Below are 25,137 nucleotides of genomic sequence, written 5' to 3' on the forward strand. Positions count from 1 at the left end.
CTTTGTTCATCTTTCTCCCAGCCCCTGAAACAACGACTGTACTCTGTCTCTATGAAATTTAGAGAATTATAGCATTTTTACTACCCAATCTGAACCTTATTTGTAAAAATTTCATAGTTTTATTTTCTTTTTCCTATATTTAATTAGTTGCGTACTTGTGTGTGTGTGTTTTTTTTTTAACTAAATGGTGCTTTTTATTTAAAGAAAATTATTAAGTCACAGTTCAGGTGCACTACAGAGAAAATAATAACTCTAAAGTAAAAATTCAAACACTTATTGACTGTGTTTGGGAATTTATTTGCTTGATTGAGTCAATATTCAGTGATACCTAGCAGGAGTTTAGCAGTGTCCTGGAGAAATGGTTTCCAAAGATCAGGGTCCTTGCCCTGGAGGTTCTTATAGTTTCATGGGGGAGCCAGACCAATCTGTTCAATCTAGGAAGATTTATTAAGTGCCTACAATGTGCCAAAAAATGTTCCAGATGTTTGGGTTACAGCAGTACACAAAATAGACAAATATCCCCGTGTCCCCCAAATCTTATTCCCTCAGAAGCACTAAAGGGTGAACATATTAATAATTTATGGGTCATCTGATCCAGACACATGTCCAGTCTCTGTCAGTAGTATTTGGGGCGGGAATATACCATAACTCCTTGTTATGTACTATGATATTTTTATTCCACCCTCCCCCAAAAGTAAGGTAAAGTAAAGTAAAGTAAGGTAAAGTAAAGTAAAGAAGTAAAGTAAAGTAAAAGTAGAGGCATTAGGATTGAAGAGACGTAATAGGATGTGGTCCCAAAAATGGCACCCCTAGTGTGCCCTAGCAACACAGCCTTGTAATTGTGAGGTAGATCCATGATGTCACTGTGTCCTAGAGGATTCATAAGGGTGGAGGACCAGGGTGACTATCACCCTTCATCCCCAGCTCAGCTAACTACCATCCTCACTACCAAGCTATCTTGAAGTTCTCTTCATTCATTTAAATTCTATTTTGAGTGGTAAGTAAAGTTTTATTATTTCCTTCTATGACACACTACGAATTTCATTTTGGATTTTCTCAGTATTTCATTTTAAGATATTTCCCAAGTGATTCTCTTGCTTTTGTGGGCATATAATATTGATACACAAAAATCATGTCTTTTCGATCAACCAGTGACTCTGTTTATTTCACATCGATTTTAATATGAGATTTGTACTATCTCAGATTTTCCCCATATTGTTCTCCTTTTCTACATGTCCACTGTTCAATATTTGCTTTTTATTATTTTTTTTTAACGTTTATTTATTTTTGAGACAGGGAGAGACAGAGCATGAACGGGGGAGGGTCAGAGAGAGAGGGAGACACAGAATCCGAAACAGGTTCCAGGCTCTGAGCTGTCAGCACAGAGCCCGACGCGGGGCTCAAACTCACGGACTGCGAGATCATGACCTGAGCTGAAGTCCGACGCTTAACCGACTGAGCCACCCAGGCGCTCCAGCGCTCCAATATTTGCTTTTAACGTTATTGAATTTTAAAAGAAAATAAGTCAATTTAACAATGAAACAATTTAGGGGCGCCTGGGTGGCTCAGTTGGTTAAGCATCTGACTATGGCTCAGGTCATGATCTCATGGTTTGTGAGTTCGAGCCTCACCTCGGGCTCTGTGCTGACAGCTCGGAGCCTGGAGTCTGACTAAGATTCTGTCTCCCTCTCTCTCTGCCCCTCCCCCACTCGCACACTGTGTCTCTCTTTCTCTCTTGATAATAAATAAACATTTAAAACTTAAAAAAAAAATGCAACAATTTAACAAAACATGCTGGACCAAAAAAAAAAATGTATATAAAGTACATTTTAATGCTGTAAAGTATATGTACATATATCCATACCGACACATAGAAACAAAATGGTTGGATAGAGATATGTAAAAATGTTAGTGTTTGCCTGTGATCTATTTTCTTTTCTGTGTGTTTGGAGTTATATGACTCTCTGAATATTGTACCTTTATTATTTTATAGGATACAATGTATACTATTTGGTAGAAAATTAAAGATTCATGTGCTATGTCTTAGGTTGCATATATCAATTATGTGAAAATTCTATTTCTAATTACCTTCATATGAGCCAAAATTAGACTATTTTTTATTCAGTGTTTTTGAGCTTCCATCATATTCTATCCAGTGAAGCTCTGTGAATTCTCAAGCAGCTTTAACCTCTGTTTGTTGAATAAAAAACTAGCTAAGTATTCATATCTGCCTGTGAACCCAATCCCATCATTTGAAGTTTATCTATAATACAGTTTTCCTAAAAAAGTGAATATTGGAAATCTGTGAGACAAAGCTCACAGGTTGATCTGGTAAATCAGTGCATTGCCTCTTATTGACTCTATTAACCTTAGTCTAGTTATGTTCCTTTGCTAAGTCTGTTCCTCGTCAGTTAAATAGGCCTAATAAATCTTATTATAGTTTTATGTGTTCAACACTTGGTGATTGTCAATAATAATCATTCTCTGTACTCCTAATTGATCTTTAACAGAACGAACACATCAGGTTGCAGTGAAAACATTTCTCTTTCTCATGGCAACATATCTGTTGTTGACATTTACAGTTGAACATGGTATGACTAGGAATTTTAAGCACTTCAAATGTAAATGTGAGGTTTGATGTGATGTCATAGAGGAAACTACCAAACAATCCAGCTCCTGCTTTCTGCCTCAGTGTCCCTCTCCATGCTGGGTGTGGGTGGCTGACTAATAAGGACAGCCTGTACTCTGGGGAAGTGAGAGGCACCCACTTAGTCCAAAACAACTGTCAGGACTGTACTCTGGGTAGAACTAGGTGGATGGTGGTGACCACATCCAAGCAATTTCCTCCCTCTGTGTTTAGCAATTTGCACTGTTCTCTGACTACCTCCTGTCCAGTATCACTCAACCAGGAAAGCAGCATTAATAAAGCCTACCATTTGCTGAACACCTACTTAGCATCGGGCACTTAATTCATTTCAGCCACAAATATTGATTAAGAATAATCTATGTGCCAGGCAGTGTTGTTGGAGCAGGGGATGCACCAGTGAACTAAGCAATCTAAAATGCCTGCCCTTGTTGAGTTTTTATTCTAGTGGGAGAGACAATGATAAACAATATAAATAAATCAACAAACGATGAAATGCAGTCAAAAGTAATGTGCTGTTAGAAAAGTAGTGAAAGAAAGGAGGAGTGGGAGTGCTGATTGGTGGGTATGCAGTTTTAAATGGTGTGTTCATGGCCAGTCTTGTTGAGAAGGTGACATTAAGCAGATACTTGAAGACGGTGAGGGATCAGAGAACAAGGGTATGTAGAGGAACAATGCTGCAGGCATTGAGAAGAACCCTACACACTCCTGAAGAGGGAGTGTGTATTCTATGAATCCCAAGAACACTGAGCTGGGCACTGCTGTTACAACTCCGAAATCACACTCTAGTGGGCTTGGGAGAGATACATGATTGTATGAGCAGTTACAGCAAATTTGTAAGTACTTACCTAAGTTAGAGAGAATAAAGGGGACTTTGTCAGCATCTGCCTTTTAGAGAAGTCAGATGTGCTTGCCTGAAGAAGTGCCCTGAACCTCAGAACTGAAGGGATAGAAGTTAATCAGGATGAGGGAAGGAGTTATCCAGACAGAGGCATTAGCGTGACTGCCATTAGGAAGCACATCTCATAACTCTGCCTGTAGGGAAGGTAATTGTCTTAGGCCACCAGCTATTGCATTCTGAAATCCATCTCCACATTTTTATTAGACCACATTTCCCACAGGCTGCTCTCAGTCCATGACTGAGTGTGGCAGTGATAATAAGATAAGACTATTCCTGGGAGGCTGATTTTGTTTCTGTTCCATATGCACTTTATTCCCTTTCTGCCTTTTTCTGCCTTTTTGGTAATATTTTCTGGTTCCATTTTATCTTTTGTTGGCTTATTAGCAATAACTTTGGTTGTTACTTGAGGGTTTGATCTTGAGCTTAAAATGTACTTTTATTTTATCACAGTATACTTTTAAATAAAGCTATGTTTATTTAACTTAATGAGAACATTACATTAATATTTCATTTCCCTCCTCCCAACCTTTGTGGGTTTTTCTCCATACATTTTACTTTTACATATGTTTAAAACAATTTTAATGTTTATTTATTTTTGAGAGAGATAGAGACAGAACACAAGCAGGGGAGGGGCAGAGAGAGAGAGAGAGGGAGACACAGAATCCGAAGCAGGCTCCAGGCTCTGAGCTGTCAGCACAGAACCCGACACGGGTCTCAAACCCATGAACCATGAGATCATGACCTGAGCCAAAGTTAGATGCTTAACCGACTCAGCCACCCAGGTGCCCCTACTTTTACATATGTTTAAATCCCTACATTACATTGTTATTTTTTCATGAAGAGTCAAATATCTTTCAAAGAGTTTAAATAGTAAGAAAAAAAATCTTATACCTCTACCCATGCAGTTACTATTTCAGGTACTTTCCATTGCTTTGCAGAAATCTATGTTCCCATTTGGTGCTGTTTTCCTTCTGCCTGAATGACTTGCTTGAACATTTCTTATAAGGGGAGGTCTGCTGTTGATTAATCCTCTTAGATTCTGTGTATGTGAAAAAGATGTTATTTAAGACATTATTTTGTCATTATTTTTGAAAAAATATTTTCACTGCTTATAGAATTCTAGGCTCAGAGGTTTTCTTTTTGCTTTAGCAAATGTTGCTTACGTTGTCATTACTTGGGTTGTTTCTCAGGAAAAACCCCTCTGGGTAATTAACATTTTTTACCTTTCTGGTTGCTTTAAGATTTTCTCTTTATCACTGGTTTTGAGCAATTTGATTATCATGTGCCTTAGTATAGTTTCCTTCATGTTACTTGTGCTTTATTGAGTTTCTTCCATTTGTGGGATTATAGTTTTCATCAATATGGAAAAACTGGGGGCATTATTTCTTCAAATGTTTTATCTGTCCCCACCTCTTGATCCACTCCTCCAGGGACTCCAATTGCACATATATGAGAGCTGCTGGAAGTTCTCTCACAGCTCACTGATGCTCTGTGAATTTATAAAAACATTTCTTTTTCCTCTTCATTTAATTTTGGATAACTTATATTGCTATCTTTAAACTTCAGTACTTTTTCTGCAATATCTAATGTGCCTTTAATCACACCCAGTGTATTTTTTATCTTTCACATTGTACTTTTCATCTATAGTCCATTTGTGGGTTTGTTTGGGTTTTTTTTTTGGTATTTTACATATCTTGACTTTTTTCAATTTAATTTTTAAAATTTTCATTCCAGTAAAGTGAGAATACAGTATTATATTAGTTTCAGGTGTACAATATAGTGATTCAACTATTCTATATATTACTCAGTGCTCTTAACTTTTTAAACATATGGAATATTGTTATAATAACTGTTTTACTGTTCTTATCTGCTATTTTTAACTTCTGTGTCAGTCTGGGATATTCTCAATTGACTCATTTATCATCCCATTATGAGTTGAATTTTCCCGCTTATTTGCATGCCTGCTAAGTTTTGATTGAATGTATGATAATGGATGCTACCTTATCGAATGATGGATATTACTGTGATGCTAAAATTATTCTTGTGCTTTTTCTACTATGCAATTAAATTACTTGGAAACACTTTGATTCTTTGGGTCTTCCATTTAGGATTTAGTATAACTGGAGCTGTAGATGGAGCAGTAGATGGCTAATTATTCTCCATGACCAAGAAATGATCCTTCTGAGTACTCTACCTAACATCCCATAAATCCTGAGGTTTTCCAGCCTGGCTGTTGGGAACAGGTACTTTTCTAATTTCTGTGCAAGTACTAAATATTGTCTTCTCTAATCCTAGCACATGATTCTTTCTCTGTCCTCAGAAATTACCTCACACCCAGGTGTTGACGGGAACCCTCTTATGATCCTATAGATTTTACATTTAAATCTTGACATATATTCCTAACCTACCCTCCAGTCACACCAGCAGTGTATGAAAATAATGTTTATCCCTCAACTTCTCCAATATTTTTTGTGTATTCACTTATTTATTTGTTCATTCGTTCATCTATTTACTTATGTTTTAATACTATTCGGTGGAACTAGAGCAGCACCAGGTCTGGGGATACTTACTCCCCACTACTGACAAAAGACTCTTCTGAGTACTAATCCAGTTACCCATGTATCCCTAGGTTTTCCAGTCTTACTGATTTAACAGGCACAATTACCACCTACTCCAAGCACTAGGCACTGTTCCTTCTAATCCTTTCAGATGGTACTTTCCCCGGCATCACATACATGTGCTTAATACATGAGGGAGACCTTTTGACCCCTAAGGTTTTCTCTCATTGCAGCTTTCTCCTCTCTGGTATCTTTTGAACACTAGTTGCCTTGATCTCTCAGAAACTCAGTTCTCTCTTCTCAACTCAGAAAGTCCACTGGCTCCATCTGGGTCCCCCACCCACCCACGTGCTGTAGCCTGAAAACCTTCTCTAAGCAGTCATTGTTCACATCTCTTTTGTTTCTTCTCTCTCAAGGATCACCGTCCTTCACATTACCTGATATACAAGGGTTTGCCAGCAAATGTTTTATATATTTGGTCTGTTTTTTCATTGTTACAAGTGGGAGTTCAAAGTTAAATATACCATTTTGGCTAGCAATACAAGTAGATAGCCAATTGTGACACAAGGACTCGCCCCCACCCCAGTGACTTTGCAAACTCTACTTAGAACTGATGTGTTGGGACACCTGGGTTGGTTAAGCGTCTGACTTTGGCTCCAGTCATGATCTTACGGTTTGTGAGTTCAAGCCCCGTGTTGGGCTCTGTGCTGACAGCTCAGAGCCTGGAGCCTGCTTCAGATTCTCTCTCTGCCACTCCCCCACTTGTGAGCTCTCTCTCGCGCTCTCTCTCCCTTTTTCTCTCTTTCTCTCAAAAATAAATAAATAAACATTAAAAAAAAGAACTGCTATGTAGTCAAAGATGCTTTTACCCAACTTTTATTCCTTCTCTGTTCTTCACTAGAGTTCAGACCAGAATAAGGTTCTAAAGGCTCTCCTAGCTTCCCCTGAATTCATGCTTTCTCTCACAGATGTTTCCCCTAATAAATTTTTTGCACATTGAATTCTGTTTTAACATCAGCTCCTCCCAGGTTCTGAACTAATGCAAAAGTAAGATACTCTGATCCACAAGAGGGATATGTTCTTTGCGATGATAATATTTTCTCTACAGAGGCTATGTCTTATTTACTGAGTGTGGCCTGAAACCTTAAGTTTTAAATGCATATTACCCTGTCCATGGAACTAGTCTATTTTATTCAACCAAACCTTTATGGATGTATATTTAAGTTCTTTCCAGTTCTACACCTTTTCAAATATAGCTAGGGTAAATATCTTTGTTCAGAAAGCTTTGTACATCAATCTGATCATTTGATTAGAAGACATTTTTAAAAAGAAAATGTATGGACCCTATGGAGTTTACATTTAAATCTTGATGCATATCCCTAGCCTGCCTCTCAGTCTCACTAAGAGTGTATGAAGGTAAGTGTTATCTCTCATTCTTTCCAACGTTATATATTTACTTACTTCTGCTTAGTAGTATTTATCAAGGGATGAGATTAAAAAGGAATTAAACAGGTCTCAGAGTTTATACAATAATCTTGTTCTATGGATAATTATGTCTCCCTTGTAACTGAAGCTTTCCTGCACTTCAGACTTCAGGGAGTGAGTATGTCTTGAATCAAACGTGACTTTGTCGTGGTTCCCACAACCACTCAGTAAAACATTTGGATTTATTGTGCCTGTCCCCCTAGGAAACACCTCACAGCACAGATGTGTCTCCACTGACTCTGGCTTTGAGGAAAAGCATATCTGAAGCAGAATTCCAGCCCCATCACTTACTAACTGTGTCTGTGACCTTAAGCAAGCTGCTGTACCTCTGGGTGCCTCAGTTTCTGGTACATAATTGAGGGTCAGGAGGTGTGAGAGGCATAGGCAAGTTTTGAGCCCTGGTCAAAGACTTAAACATAGCACCTGAGGTTCCATTCACCTGTGAAGATGAGGCTCTGAGACCCAATCCTTCTCCTCCTGCTCTCCCCAGAAGGAAACATATGAGGCTGCAAACAGCCTAGTTATGGTCTAAAAGATGCCATTAATGCCAGGCTTGGGAAAGTCACACATGAGTGAGGAGGGGAAAAATGCCAGGACTCCTGACAATCTCCTTTAGTTTCACAGCACTCAGTGATTGCAGGGGTAAGATCATTCCAATTCATAAGGGCCGGTACAAAAACATCTAGGGATTTTACAAACCAGTTGTTAGATTGTCAGCAGCTTGAAATCAGTAAAGGCAGGAGTGTTTACATGACAGAAATTAGCCAACATATGTTACAGTCTGGTGCATTCTCCCCTCCCCCTACCAGAACCAGTTTACCAGTGCACTACCAATGTGCAAAAGTCGATGGGGTTGGTGCCACTTGTATGCTTTTCTCTTAGTTTACCTATCTAAAACACTCACTTTATTTCATCCTTGGGTGAGTTGTTTAAGTAGAGGTAAAATAATATATTGTAAAAGTAAGGATCTAACACCCATAGTTTATTCTGTAGCCTATTGTACCATCATTCAGGTCCCCACCTTTAAATGAACATTGTAGAAACTGGCACACCTTGGGTGGGTTTAAGGAACCTGTTGGGGAATCCAAAGGTCATGGATGAAGTTTGTCAAAGTCACTGGGAGGGTTCCCAGCAGTCAACAGAGGACTTAACTTTGTCTCCCTGGTGACAAACAGCCACCAGAAATAAACCACTAGAGAGAACTAGAATAACTTAGTTAAGACTCACTCTTGACATAGCAGAAAACATAATTAAATTAGTTTAACTTGTGATAAGAAATTATGTCAGAGAAACAAAAGTCCACTGCAGAGTAGTTATATACATGATTAACTTCATAAGTCAATGATGCCATAAAGTAACAAACTCCATATTTCTGAGCTTCTATTCTCACTGGATGGGCTTCTCCTAAGTCCAGATCTCCTTGTGGTACAGAAATTGTTGTCACAGGTCCAGGCACCATATCCAGACACATCAGCATTCGATGGAAAACAAAGGTCTGACCCTTACCGTGTGTATGGTATTCTGAGTAAGGAAGCCTTTCCCCCCAAAGCAGAGCTCTCAGACTGCATTTCCAATCATCTTATTTCGAACTTGAATAAAATGTTGATATATTTGTAGTTTTACAAGGAATGTCTATCATATTTCATCTATTAAAAATTAAATTTATTAGCTACACTCTTCTATTTAACATTTAATCTTTGTTGGATGAACAGGATTTGATGTATGGTTTTACATTTGATTATTTCTCCCTCCTAACATCTGATATTTAACTATGGCACTAGATATATAAAACATCATCCCAGATTATGTTAGGATCTAGGATTGAAGAGAGGGAAAGACAGCATGATCTCTGACCTCAAGGAGCCAACTAGTCTGTTGGGAGACATTCAATAAAACAAGCACTGACAAGAAACTGTGATAAGTGTTTTCTATTAGAGAGAAGATAATTGTATGGACTTGTCTGCACTTAGCAGGAAATGACCTAATTCCAGAGGGTGAGAGAAAGCCTCCTGAGAGTGAAGGTAACTAGCAATCAGCCAGATTAAGATGGAGGAAATCATTCCTGACAAAGGATGTATGAGGTTGTGCACAAGAGCAAGTATGAGGTTGTGGAAATTAGAGCACAGGCCATGTGATGAATAGAAAGAGGATGTAATTTGGCTGAAACATAGCATGTGGGATGCTGACTCAAGATACTGCATGAAACATAGTGAGCTTTACTGAATATTTATTGAGTTAATTACTTTTTTATAATATCACTGATTGGAAGAACAGTCTCTAAATTCTTAGGTCAGTACTGATGGATTATTTCCATAGGCATCTGTCTTTAACAGTTCCTCAGACTTTTAAGGATGCCATATTATATTTGACATTTGTTTCCTTAGTCTTCTAGAACCAACAGTTTCTCTTAGGAGCCCTGGTTCCATTTATTAGAAAATGGTATAAAGTAAAAAGACTAAGACCTGGATGCTGGGTTTGCTCATTATGACTAATAATACAAAACTCTCCAAAACAGGATAATAATTGCCAAACTGGTGGATTTTTGTGTCCCATGTTTACAGGAGAAAAGTAGAGTCTGGATAAAGAATGTCACTGTAATATGTCTTTCACTCTATGTTTAATCATTAATATGCTTCATTATTATTGGTTTCATCCCCATTAGAAAATAAGGATATTTCTCTACATTAAAAAAAAAAAAAAAAAACTAATTTTTTATGACCCTCCCTGTTCTTTCTTCTCCTTCCACCACTTTTTTTCAGCTTGACAGCTTTTGGCTGCAGTCTTTTTTCTTATTAATTTCAAGCAAACTGAGAACCTTGAGTTTCAATTTCCTGTCCAGCCCTGAGATTCAAAGGTAGCTTTGAGCTGAGACTATTCGTCCATGGATCCTCCACGTAAAGTTACCCCACCTTTTAATTCTGATTCATTGCTGATTCCACCAAAAGAAATGTCCCAGAAACTTACATCAACTTCCCAATCATCTTTCTCCAAAGTGCAAAACCTGGATCGTATTAACTTTAGCCCCAGTTTTAATAGCAACTACCTCACCCCTCTACCAGAGGAAACGATCCAACAGCAATACAGAGATGAGATGAGCCAACATGAGAGGCGGTGGGAGAAGTCAGCGTTCCCTCAGAGGAAAAAGACATTCATGGAGAACATGAGACAGAAAAGTTACTATCACATGGCACCTTATCGGGTTGAAAGGGAAGGAAAGATCTATTTCTCACATGATAGAGATCAGAATAAGTGTAAATGCCATTATTGCCTCATTCAAAGGGAAGCTATTTCCGGGAACTCTAAAGGGCAAAATGCATCCTCTTGGAAAATGCTAGTAGAAGGCTTTAGCCACTTGAACATCAACTCTGATACCACAGAGTCCCGCTGTCCATCAGAAAAGCTTCCACAGGAGTAGAAAAGAAAGAAGAGCCATCAATAGAGGGAGAAGAAAATCAAACAATTCCTCAGAGGCTCTGAAAACAATAATTGAAATAAACCGAAACTCATCCTCATGTGATGAGATCAGAATTAATTCAGATGTGTGAATATTGATTTTTATCCAAGTCCTTGGGTGGAACTTTTTGGGAAGCAAATAATTAGGGATGGTCACTAGGAGAAGCAAGATCCAATGTCTGGCAAAAAATCATATTACAAAGAAACAATGTTTCAGTGATTTTAGGGTGATTCTGGGGCATGCTGGGAGCAAACTACTCTGAGGCTGGGAAGATGGTTAAACAATGGCTTTTAATCTGCCATTATTTCGTTTTCATGATGCAACTTGCTTTTTCCCTCCTGGGATCTTTTTTTCTCTTATATATTGTCATTAAGGTATAAAGGACCCATGTAGCGTGAATGTCTGGCTGGTTGCAAAGTGCTTTTGTTCTGTTTTATGGGTTGGCCACAAGAAAAAGCACTGTGTCTGATGAAATGCATGTGTGTTTTGGAATTCTGAAGTTAATGATAAGATGAGATCCACATCTAAAGTTTTGAATTAAAAGAATGTGTTGTAAAGGGATGTGTGAATAGAGCTTGTGGGCTTCACACTGAATTGTTTTGGTAGAACATACTTACCAAGAAGCAAGTATAGGTAAATATTTTATGCTTCTTTAAAATTGAGTATTAATCTTCCCTATGAAAAAAAAATTCTAATGTGTTGCCTCAATTGTCAGCACCAATTACCTGTGTATATAAATAAGCCTATCATTCAAAGTCAGATATTTTATTCAGTATTGCCTGGCTCATATTTTGTCAAGGGACACTACATATGTAGATTTAGAGTAGAGGTGTAGGAAAGAGGTTTTGAAACATTTGCATTACTCTTTGGGATACCATAGTCAGGATGGCGTGAGGAGCAACCATGCCATTGGATGGACCAACTTCTCCATCTGGGTAGCAATGGGAAGCAGAATATCCTGCCTGGAGTGTAAGCATCTGCATGTTGTTCAGTTACCACTGGCTTAGGCACTCCATGATACGTTCTTCACTCTCAGGTGCTCCTTCTATGTTTAATATGAACAATACTCCCATGCCTGCTGTAGGGAATTAAAAGCAGAATCATGTTGTTTGTACTTCTCCCAAAATTATGACAGAGATTAGAGATGTGGTTTGGGTTTTCATGATATGAAATTAGCTACATTTCTCAACTTCGTTCCTGTAGAAATTTCTGACAGTACCCCACCACAGAACATAACATTCTGTTAATGGGAAAACTACCTTAGCTCTGGAGCTATCTCCTTTCCTACGCAGTCTTCAGCAATGTGACTCAGTAAAATCCATGATATTTTCACACATGGAAATTACTTCAAGACTTACCAATTAACAGGGACTGGATTCCAGTTTTGTGATTGCACCAGAGAGTATGGGAGTTAAACTAATCCTATATGGTTTATACCACAATTCAAGGGGACAATGTAAAAAAACAAAAACAAAAGTTTATACAGTTAGAATTTCATAGCCTACTTTCCTTATGTAATTCAGATGAATATTTGAGAGAAATAAAATAGTTTGTTTGCTTCATTTGAACCTGGCAATACTCTAAGTGTTTACAGGTACATGTACATTTAGATATAGAACTAATCTGCAACTGACCCAAAACAAAGTAGGGTTTTGGGTATAGATATTGACATACTTCTGCTAAAATTGGTATGTGAATGCAATGAATAGCAAACACAAGCTTGAAGAACAAAGTTATTTATATTACATATGTATCAGTTATCAAGCCTTACTAGATAGAAGTCTGTACTAATTCAGATGATTCCGTATCAGCATAAGAACAGACAAATAGAGTAGTGGAAGAGAATAGAAAGTCCAGAAACACTTCCAGATTAAACACTATAGATATATATTCCCCTGTAATTCAGTGGGGCAACATTATTTCAATGTGGAAAAAATGAACTTTGATCACTACCTTACAGCATACAAAACATTAATTTAAAATTGTTTGGGGCGGGGCACCTGGGTGGCTCAGTCAGTTAAGCATCCAACTTCAGCTGGGGGTCACGATCTCGCGGTTCATGGGTTCAAGCCCCATATCAGGCTCTGTGCTGACAGTGCAGAGCCTGGAGCCTGCTTTGGATTCTGTATCTTCCTCTGTCTCTCTGCCCCTCCCCCGCTCTCTCTCTCTCTCTCTCTCTCTCTCCCTCTCTCTCTTAAAATAAATAAATAAATAAACATTTAAAAAATTAAAAATAAATAAATTAAAATAAAATGGTTTGGGGCACCTGGCTGGCTTAGTCAGTATAGCATGTGACTATTAATCTCTGAGTCTTGACTTCAAGCCCCACATTGGATGTGGAGTTTACTTAAAAAAAAAAAAATGATAAAATGGTTTATCAAACTAAACTTGAAAACCAAATCAGTAACATTTTTAGAAGAAAACAATATATCTTTGTGACTTTAAGCATACAAAGACTTTTAAAGAGGATATAAAAAGCACTACCTATAAAATCAAAATTTGATTAATTGTCCTTAACAAAATTAACAATTTTAAGAGGTTAGGAAGATGGCTTGTAGGAGGACCCTAAGCTCACCTTGTCCCATGGATATAACTAGATAATACATCAGTGTATACAACTAGATAATACATCTGTGTAAACAGCCCAGGTAATGACCCAAAGATTCGCAGAACAAACCCTACAAATAAAGATGAGGTCACATAAAAGAGGGTATAAAGGGCAGCGATGTGGGGGAGAGTTAAACACTATGGGTCTGGCCACCGAAGGGAGGAAGTCTTGGGTGCAGAGAAGGGTAAGAGATAGACTTTCACATTGGGGAGCCCACAAAGGGAAGATGAATCCCCATAACATTTGGCTTTGAAAGTGAGAGGGGCCAAATTTTATGAGTTCTTACAACCAGTGGGACTTAAGCCTGTAATTTTAAAAATCAGCAGGCTAGGTTCTGGGAGAGCCCAGAGGGTGTTAGGAAGCTGAGTCCTTGCCCTTAAAGAGACAGCATGACAAAGAGCATGTGGAGAGCCACTGTAGAAGCAGCAGTTCAAAAAATGGGACATACAAGAGGGAGAGTTATTTGTTTATCTCAGTGTTGGCCCTGGAGAGGCAGGACTCACAGGGAGACCCCTCCAGTAACAAAGTTGGCAGGCAGCATTTCCCTCCCCCTGCCTCAGCATAAACACATGGCCACCTGCAGAAACCATTGCAGAGCTGACACTAGCTACCTAACTTGGTTACATCAAGGCCCTCCTCCCAACCTTTCAGCAGACCCACCATTTCCAGTCATGCTTGCCTCAGTCCCAGCATTGCCGGTCCCCTCCCCCAGAAAAATGATGTAAACCTCAACAATACCATGTCTCCTGACCTGTACCTTTTGTGGGGCCTCAGTCCTGGCTGTAGTAGCTGGTCACTTCCTGGGGAAGACATGAACACCTTGTTAAAGCTTCATCTGCTGCCCACATGCACTTTCAAAGTGTCTCTGGCTAGCCCCTGTCTCCACAGCAGCTGCTGCATGTCCCCTGTGGAAGAGACCAGCACACAGCCTGTGGGCACCGTGTCCCCACCTGCATGCACTTTACTAAGTGACCATGGCTACTCTCTGAAGTGACTGCAAGTTCTCTGTGGAAGAGGACCAGTACCACCTTGTAAACAGTGCCTGCCCCACCCATTACTTTCAAGAACAGAGGGCCTTCCTGACTTTCCTAATGCACAGAAACAGACACAGATAATTATTCAAAATGAGGAGACAGAAGAATATGTCTCAAATGAAAGAACAGGACAAAAATACATCAAGAGACCTAAGTGAAACAGATATAAGTACTATACCTGATAGAGAATTTAAAGTTATGATTATAACCATACTCGTTGAACTTGAGACAAGAGTGGAGGACCTCAGTGAGACTCTTAACAAATAGATAAAAAAGAACCAAGCACAGATGAAGAACAAAATAAATGAAATTAAAAATACAATTGAAAGAATAAATAGCATCCTAGAGGAAGCAGAGGAGCAAATTACCAACCTGAAAGACAGAATAATGGAAAGTAATCAAGCTGAGGAGGTAGAACAAAAATTTACGCAAAGTGAGGATAGATTTAGGAAACTCGGTGACTCCACGAAGCATAATAATATTTTCATTATAGAAATCTCAGAAAAATAAGAGAGAAAAGAGGGCAGAAAATTTATTTGAAGAAATAATAGCTGAAAACTTCCTTAATCTGGGGAAGGAAACAGATATCCAAATCCAGGAGACACAGAGATCCTCCAACAAAATTAGCCCAAGGAAGTCCACACCAAGACACATTAGTAATAAAAATGGCAAAAAGTAGTGATGAAAAAAATTTAAATCGCCAAGAGAAAAGAAGACAACTGTACACGAGGGAAACCTCATAAGGCTCTCAGTGGATTTTTCAGCAGAAATTTTGCAGGCCAGAAGACAGTGGCATGATATATTCAAAACGCTGAAAGGGAAAAACCTGCAGCCAAGAATACTCTATCCAGCAAGGCTATCATTCAGAAGAGAACGAGAGATAAAGAATCTCTCAGGCAAACAAAAAATAAAGGAGTTTATGATCACTAAGAAAGTACCTCAACAAAAATTAAAGGGGACTCTGACTGGAAAGGAAAGACCATAAGTAAGAGTATAGGAAGCAGGAAGCACAAAAGCAGCAAAAATACATACATCTGTAAAAATCAGTCAAAAGATTCACAAAATAAAAGGATGTGAAATATGACACCATATACCTAAAACATGAGGCGGAGAGAAGTAAACAACGGATTCAGGCATAAGTGACCATAAACTTAATATAGACTGCCATATACAGAAGATGTCATATATAAACCAAATGGTAACAACAAATCAAAAACTAGTAATAGATATACAAAGAATAAAGAGAAAGAAATCCAAGTATATCACTGGGGAAAGCCAGCAAACCATGAAAGAGAGCAAGAGAATAAAGCATCAGAGAAAAACTACAAAAACAACCACAAACCAAGTAGCAAAATGGCAATAAATACATAACTATTAATGATTATTTTGTTTTTAAAATAAGCTTATTTATTTTGAGAGAGAGAGAGAGAGAGAGAGAGAGCAGGGGAGGGGCAAAGAGAGAGGGAGAGAGACAGAATTCCAAGCAGGTTCCACACTGTCAGCGTGGAGGCTGATGCAGGGCTCAAACTCATGAACCACGAGATCATGACCGGAGCCTAAATCAAGAGTCAGATGCTTAACTGACTCAGCCTCTATTAATAATTACTTTGAATGTAAATGGAATAATTGCTCCAATCAAAAGACATAGGGTGACAGAGTAAATTTAAAAACTTAAGACCCATCTATATGTTGCCTACAAGAGACTCATTTCAGACTGAAAGCCATGTGCAGATGGAAAGTGAGGGGATGGAGAAACATTTGTCGTGCAAATGGATGTGAAAAGAAAGCCGAGGTGGCAATACTTATATCAGAAAAAATACTTTTTTTAATTTAACATTTATTTTTGAGAGACAGAGAGAGTCAGAGCATGAGTGGGGGAGGGGCAGAGAGAGAGGGTGACAGAATCTGAAGCAGGCTCTAGGCTCTGAGTTGTCAACACAGAGCCTGACACAGGGCCCGAACTCACAGACCACGAGATCATGACCTGAGCTGAAGTTGGACATTTAACCAACTAAGCCACCCAGGTGCCCCCAGAAAGAAAAGACTTTAAAGGAAACACTGAAACAAGAGACAAAAAAGGACACGTATAATCATAAGGGGGGGGGGGGCAATTGAACACAAAGATGTAACAATCGTAAATATTTATGAACCATATGGGAGTATCCATATGTAAAACAGTTAATAACAAATATAAAGGAACAAATCAATAGTAATACAATAATAGTAGAAGACTTTAGCACCCCACTTGCATCAATGGACAGATTATCCAAACAGAAACTCAACAAGGAAACAGTGGCTTTGAATGAAGCATTGGACCAGATGGATTTAACAGATATATTTTAAACAGTACATCCTAAAACAGCAGAATATACATTCTTTTCAAGTGCACCAGGAACATCTCCAGAATAGATCACATAATTAGGCCACGAAACAAGTCTCAGCAAACACAAGAAGATTAAGGCATATCATCCATATTTTCTGACCACAGTGCTATGAAACTAGAAATCAACCACAAGAAAAAAATCTGGAAAAACCACAAATACATAGAGGTTAAATAACATGCTACTAAGCAATGAACGGGTCAATCAAGAAATCAAAAGTTACATGGAGACAAATGAAAATGGAAACATAATGGTCCCAAATAATTGGGATGCAGCGAAAGCAATTCTAGGAGTAAAGTTTATAGCTAAACAGACCTCAAGAATAAAAAAAAAAAAAAAAAAAAAAAAACCCTCAAACAATCTAACTTTACAGCTAAAGGAGCTAGAAAAAGGAGAACAAAAAAATAGTAAAATAATAAAGATTAGGCTAGAAGGAATAAAACAAAATAGCTGATGGGGATAAAAGAATACACTTGTGATGAACACTGGGCGTTATTGAAGTGTTGAGCCACTAAATTGTACACCTGAAGCTAATATTACACTATATGTTAACTAGCTGGAATTTAAATCAAAACTTTAAAAAAATTAAATTTAAAACTTCTTTAAAAAAATATGTAAGAATGGAAACCTGTGCACAGTTTACTATCTACACTAACAAGAGTTTATATTTCACTGGCTTCATCAACATAACTACACTAATCCAGGAAACTTTTGCCTAAAAAGATAAAGATTGCAAGTAACTTACTTGTTTATCATAGGAATTACCTTAAAGACCCATCAACTCTTCAATAAAAATTCCCAAATGACATTTTTCAAACCCATGAGTTTTTTAACTGTTTATCTTAAAATTCTTGACTTAATATGTCCAGCAAACCCAAACCATTCTATCACAATTCTTACTCGATGCTAATTACACCCTCCTCCTATATTGCAAGATCTGCTTTACACCAGTCTTCAAGACCTGTGTGAGTATCTCTCCTGCCTGCCACCTCTGAGACTCCACTAAGGCTCTGCCCAGGAAATGATCTCCCTGATAGTGTCATGCAACAAAGTCAGCTTTCCTTACAAGTAGTTTGACTGATATTTGGGGATTACAGTATGTGAAGAACATAGTCACCACTGCTGTACACCATGGGACAGTGGACTAGGCCTAAATCTTAAGATCAATATATATGGATATTTCTGAACCATTCACTGACTGAATGATCACAGGTACACACAGAGAAATCAGTTACCAATCTAGAGGTTTAAATGTACAGAAACACAAGCAAAAAAGTAAACAGGTGTGAATATATTTATTGTAAGGAAGCAAATTCATTGCAAACATAACAGAAAACCCAGAAGCAGAGAAGAAAATGATTAATCAAAGCATGTATGAAATAGGTATTAAGTTCCTTAATATCTATTTCTGTCACAGCCATCTTTCTTTTTTTTTTAAGGAAATTAATGATATTTCTTTTAATTTTTATTTTTGAGAGCTAGAGCATGAGCAGGGGAGGGGCAGAGAGATGGGGACAGAGGATCCAGAGCACTGACAGCAGCGAGCCCCATGTGGGGCTTAAACTCAGGAACCGTGAGATCATGACCTGAGCCAAAGTCCCACACTCAGTCAGCTGAGCCACCCAAGCACCCCTGTCAGAGCCATCTTTCTGAGACATATTCTCCCCTAAGCATAACATGGGGCTGTCTGTCCCCAAAGTTTCTGGATGCATAAGAAATATTGGCCGGGAGGAAAAAGCACTCTTTAAGCCCCCTTTCTCACCCTCAGGAGACCGTGTGTTTCCTGGTCTAGACAGTACCAGAGGAAAAACCTCAAACACATTGCACATGCCTAAGTCATTGTGCATGCCTATTGGAGCCATGGCCACTGCTGCTGATACCCATTGCTGTGCATGTCCCTTTGCAGTATATGCACCTTGCTGCTCTAGTTTACCGAGCAGAGCTGAGGCAGAGGCGATCGTGTTCCTTCCATCTTGATTCTAACCAAAGACTCAACTGGTAGGTCCACAGTTCAGTACTTCCAGGAGATTAAGTGTGAGTGAGTACGAGGAGGGAGCCTGCAGGCCTCAGGCTGGTCAGAGTAGCATGGTCTGTGCTCTTCCTCCAAGGAAGAGGATCCTCAAGATCTTTGTCCTTCTCCTCACAGGCATCACAGCCACCAAGGCCCTTATTGTTGTGGTGGGGCAGGGACAGGGGAGGATGGTGGGCTGCAGAGAAGGGGTCAGATGAATACATGGCGAGTTTTGATGTTATTTGAGGTATCTGAGTCCTGGAAACACCTGGAACTGTCAGCAGAGAAAGCGCAGAGGCCAGAGTCCTCAGTGGGACCCTGGGTGGGAAGCGGGCCAGGCGGTATAGAAAAGGTCTGGAAATGGGGAACGCTGCGGGGTTATAACTGTGTCATCAAGGTTTGTAGTGCACTGTGCAGGGTGTCAAGGGAAGAGCGGGCTCACTAGTCAGTATCGCAACTAGACACCTGAGCCCTTGTAGTGCGAAGACGGCCATAGGCAATACACAAAAGATTGTGCTTTCTATGTTCCAACAAAACATTTAAGGAAGAAAAATGGGCCTAGTACAATCAAAAAGAATGAAATATTGCCTTTCGCAACTACGTGGATGGAACTAGAGGGTATTATGCTAAGCGAAATTAGTCAGAGAAAGACAAATTATCATATGACTTCATTCATATGAGGACTTTAAGAAACAAAACAGATGAACATAAGGGAAGGCAAACAAAAATAATATAAAACAGGGAGGGGGACAAAAACATAAGAGACTCTTAAATATGGAGAACAGAGGGTTGCTGGAGGGGTTGTGGGAGGGTGGATGGGCTAAATGGGTAAGGGGCATTAAGAAATCCTGAAATCATGTTTGCACTATATGCTAACTAATTTGGATGTAAATTAAAAAAAATAAAATTTAATTTAAAAAAAGAAAGAAAAATGGGCCTAGTAAATGTGAGTGTGACAAAAGTAATAGTGACTCAAGTTTGAACTTTCAGCGGTATTTTCCCAAATGTCTTCATCATGAGGAATCCAAATGTGAAACCAATCCTCACCTTTTACCTATGCTTAAGGCTATCTTACTGTCAGCTTGGCTAATGTAAATGGTCTTTCAAATCCCTATGTTTGGTGTTACTACAAACCATATACACATATTCTTACCCTGGGTTGATTTTGGAAGTATTTGCTAAATAAATCAATCAATCAATCAATAAATAAATAAAACATTTAGCCATGGTACTGGTATAGCTATCCTCTTAAATACAGTTTCCAAATACCAATATTCTACTTTCATTTTTAATTTCATTTATTTATTTTGATGGGGGGAGGGGCCAAGAAAGAGGGAGAGAGAAAATTCCAAGCAGGCTCCATCCACACTGTCAGCACAGTGCAGGGCTTGATCTCATTAATGGTGAGATCATGACCTGAGCTGAAATCAAGAGTCAGATGCTTAACCAACTGAGCCACCCAGGTGCACCATCAATATTGTTCTTTCAGTGTGAAATATGAGTGGGTGTGTAAGATCAGCGTCCAAATCTAAACAAATAGGAGATAATCAAGGGTCTTTCCAGCCTGTTGAAACTGGCTATGAGTACTTTAATATTTGGTGTTTTCCATTGCCAGAAATTTATTTTTCTGAAAATTTTGTTGAATTACTATGGATACAGTGATAAATTTCCCCATACTGATGAAGGGAAGGCAACACTGATTAAGAAAAATTCCATTCTGGCTTCGCCTGTGGAAATACACCCTATGGCTTTTTTTCATGCTTATCAACAACAGAACACACACATCCATCTCAGCATAGTTTCAAATAACCAAAGTCCTTATGAGTACATCCTCTTGGAGTAGCCACTCTGTGGGAAGAGTAACTTCCTTTAAAAAACAGTATATAGTATCGTGTTTGATAAATGGCTTTAACTTATTTATAATTACATATATAAATGTAGAATGTAGAGGCACCTGAGTGGCTCAGTCGGTTAAGCATCCAACTTTGGCTCAGGTCATGATTTCACGGTTTGTGGGTTCAAACCCCGTGTCAGGCTCTGTGCTGACAGCTCTGAGCCTGGAGCCTGCTTTGTATTCTGTATCTCCCTCTCTCTCTGCTCTGCACCCTGCTCTCTCTCTCTCTCTCTCTCTGTCTCTGTCTCTGTCTCTCTCTCTCAAATAAATAAACATTTAAAAGTTTAAATGTAGAATGTGTATTTCTATTGTCAGCATGTAGTAACAACAAAACTTTTTATCTACACACACACACACACACACACACGCACGCACACACACACACACCTAGGCCCAGCAGACTATTGATGAGCGACCTCAAATAAGAGGAGCCATGAACTGAGAATCAGTATATTATACCTGAGCAAGAGAAAGAAGTTAAAGAAGCATGTGTGGTTCGAGGTGAAGGGAAAGGGAAGAAGAAAGCAGGAGCCGTATGTGTGCATTATGCATTATGACATATGCAGGAGGAAAGAAAACATTAGAAAAGAATCTCACAGCTTTCTGAAAATTGCCTGAAAATGTGAAGAGATTACAGTGTGCAGCTTCATGCAGTAATGCACTTTAGGATTTAATTGGTGCTCTTGAAAAATGCAGTCCTTACTAAATCAGAGGAAAATGTTTACTTTTAACTACAAAAATGTACATTGTTTCACTATTTTAATTTGTTCTTCTTAAAACACTGTTGTGTGGCCTTCTCAGCCATTGCATCAGTAGTGAACTCAACTTTTTACAGTACGTGCAGAGTGCCAAGTCAACATACCTTGGCTGTAAGTAATGCAGGGCTAGACTTTCCCACATTCAGCTGTTTCTGGATTGTATCTCTTGTCTATCTCTAGACCCTACCTGAAGGGCAGTGACCAAAGGGACAGCTCCAGGTTCTTATCCCTTCTAACTTTGTGAGGCAACCATCATCCCCGCAAAATACCTCTAATGATATTGTCACTCTGAAAGCCATCCACTCCAGTTTCTATGCTGTGATTAATCTATGCACAAAAAGTTAAAAGTCATGGTTTATTAACTTGCCTAGGTAATTTCCAACTGTGCTTAATGATAGTGAATGGCCGACCAACCCAGAGCTGTGTAGCGTTATGACAATAGCTCCATTTATTGACTTCTTCAATAATAACAGAAGTTATTGGGGCACCTGGATGGCTCAGTAGGTTAAGCATCCGACTTTGGCTCAGGTCATGATCTCATGGTTCGTGAGTTCGAGCCCCACGTTAGGCTCTGTGCTGACAGCTTAGAGTCTGGAGCGTGCTTCAGATTCTGTGTCTCCCTCTCTCTCTCTCTCTCTGCCCCTTCCCCAACTCACACTCCTGTCTCTCTCTCTCTCTCTTTCAAAAATAAATAAACATTAAAAATTGAAATAATAGCAGAAGTTATCACAAAAACTCCCATTTATATGGTGTGTACTATTAGCCACTTCTTTCTCCTAGGTTCTATACATTTATAACCTTATTTAATCCTCCCCAAAAAAGGTGGGTCAGAGTATACCCAAAACATATCTGACTCCAGTAAGTAGCAGATGGGGATTCAAGTTCTAAGTTAGAAGCCCTTGCTCTTTCTCAAAGTAAATACTTCTGAAAACGTTGGCCAGGAAAACTGATGATGCACATGATGACTACCATGGTACTCTCATGTTTTCATAAAAATTTATAGTAATATATTTTTTTCATTGTTTGACATAAAAGACTTTGTTCTTCTCTTAAAGGGAAGGTTTCCCAAAATGTGGCACACAGACATCACATGGTGCCCAGATGAAATCATTTATACAAAAACAAACATTTGAAAAATTTTAATAATAATATACTTATTTCATTGTGATATAAAAAATATAACTGGAAGGGCGCCTGGGCGGCTCAGTCAGTTGAGCGTCTGACTTCGGCTCGGGTCATGATCTCACAGTTCATGGGTTCGAGCCCCGCATTGGGCTCTGTGCTGACAGTGCAGAGCCTGGAGCCTGCTTTGGATTCTGGGTCTCCCTCTCTCTCTGCCCCTCTCCCACTCATGCTCTCTCTCTCTCTCTCTCTCTCTCTCTCTCTCTCTGTCAAAAACAAACGTTAAAAATTTTTTTTAAATATAACTGGGATATTAAAGTCATTTACAACAGTTTGTAAGGAGAAAGAAAGAATAACTGATATCACAATCCTCATGGAAAATGTCACAACGTCTCTTGCAAAACTTTTGAAATTTCATTAAAAGTTATTTAAAGGCAGGGAGGGAAAAGCACAAATCTCCTTTTCCCTCCATCAGCCTAACAATCACCACATCTCAAAAGCACCTCCAGAGGCCTGGCTCTAGCTTTATACCCCTATCACTTTACATAATACAAGAATTACATCTCTGAGCCCCCATGTGCATTCTCACACCCCCAGAAATACTTCTGAGGACTTCTGGGCAACTAAGAGCCCTAATCAGAATTCACCCTGCCTAGAGAATGGCAGGGGAGTACAAGCAACAGTTTTTCCCCCTCTTACAGAAGGTTAAAATATTTCCTGGTCAAAAAGGTCTGAAAATCTAGGGTTCAAATTGAACATGAGACTAAAGGTAGGTGTCCCGATTTGCCACAAAATATGTGAGAGGTGCATAAGTTCTGGAACTGGATAAATGAGGGCCTTGATTAAAAAAAAAAAAAAAAAAACACCAAAAGAAACCAGGGGAACTGACTGAGGCAAATAGACTTGTTGATTTGGGTCCTACCTACTCTGTCCCCTTATAGGATGTGGCATGAAGTAGCCATGGGTTTTAATCCTGCCTCTGACACACACTGAGTGTGTGATGATACAAAGGATATTTGCATCCTTTGGGACTGTTTCCTCAGTTCTAAAATAGAAATTATAATATTTACACTAGATGATTGTTATGACGATTCAAGGAGTTGATGTATATGAAGTGGGCATTACATTGCAAATGGGTATGGCCCATTATATTCTTTTTTTCATTTACGTTTAAATAGTTTTTATTTCATTTACCATTACATTTACATCTCTAGCAAGTGATGTTGATTCTGAATTTCAAGTAGGGATGTGAGACTAACTTTTTAAATGGTTTGAGTTTAGAAACTTAACTAGAAGTAAGTTTGTAAATAACTGAGGACTGACAGCGTTGCTCTAAGTCGTGGTATAGGCTTAAAACTGTATCCCTTGCTGTGTGTGATGCCAAAAAAGTCAAAATTCTCCTCATGCAGCCCGCACAACTCAACACCAGAGTCTGTCAAATGGTCAGGCAGTCTTCAAGTTACAATGCAGAGGCAAACAGGACCACATAGTTAACTCCCCAGCTATTATTTTGGCTTGTTGCATTTCTATAGATTCAGCCAATCAGATGACAATGAGCTCAAATGGTTTCACACATTTTATCACTTAAAAGACACAGCAAAAGCAAGATCAGCTTGGTGTCAGCTCCCTGCAACCCTAGTCCTGCAGGGACTGAGACTGAATAGAAGGTGTTCAGCGACAGACACTACAGGTGGTGGGGTCTCTCTGCCAGTGGGGACTCCACATCTGCACCCTAAGGCAGTGAGCATTTTCTGTCCAGAGCTGTACTCTCAGGTGGAGCAAGGAGCACATCCTGTACTCAACTGAAAAGAGATGGATGAGGAACGACCTTGTGTCAGCCTCCAGCTAGAGAGGGAGGCAGGTGAGAAACTATCTAGTGGAAGTCCCTCATCAGGCTGCTTACCTTCCCCTGCTCCAAGAGGAATCACAAAGTGTTCTTCCAAGAGTCAGGTGTTTACAATCTAGCTTTACCTACACAGCCTACATGGGGACACACAAAATCACAAGGGCACCAAGGCAGACATGGTCCCCTACACAGTCTGTAACTAAAAAGGTCATATGCATGGTGCCTGCAAATGTAATATCTCTAATACTGACTCCTAAATGCTAGAGATGCTTCTATTGTCAGGATCATTACAAAAGATTAATTAATTCAATACACATGCACAGATTCTCACCATGTTTCAGGAACTATGTGGGATGCTGGAAATGAAAAGACCAATGTACTTGTTATGGGGGATGCCAAACTGGTGGGGCAGATACACACATAAACAGAAAATCAGTTGAA

The 25,137-nt window shown here is 39.1% G+C and overlaps 1 long non-coding RNA gene and 1 other non-coding gene across 2 annotated transcripts; both read left to right on the forward strand.

The window, feature by feature from the left end:
• The first annotated feature begins 297 nt into the window (after positions 1-297).
• Positions 298-11,120, forward strand: LOC109261498 (uncharacterized). The gene is made up of 2 exons (XR_008419058.1): positions 298-997; positions 10,369-11,120. It is a non-coding gene; the product is annotated as an uncharacterized LOC109261498 (long non-coding RNA).
• TRNAH-AUG (transfer RNA histidin (anticodon AUG)) lies at positions 1,555-1,639 on the forward strand. The gene has a single exon. It is a non-coding gene; the product is annotated as a tRNA-His (tRNA).
• Positions 11,121-25,137: the final 14,017 nt, after the last annotated feature.

Source organism: Panthera pardus, unplaced genomic scaffold (assembly GCF_024362965.1).
Source record: "Panthera pardus isolate Hobbes unplaced genomic scaffold, ASM2436296v1 HiC_scaffold_340, whole genome shotgun sequence".
NCBI lineage: Eukaryota > Metazoa > Chordata > Mammalia > Carnivora > Felidae > Panthera > Panthera pardus.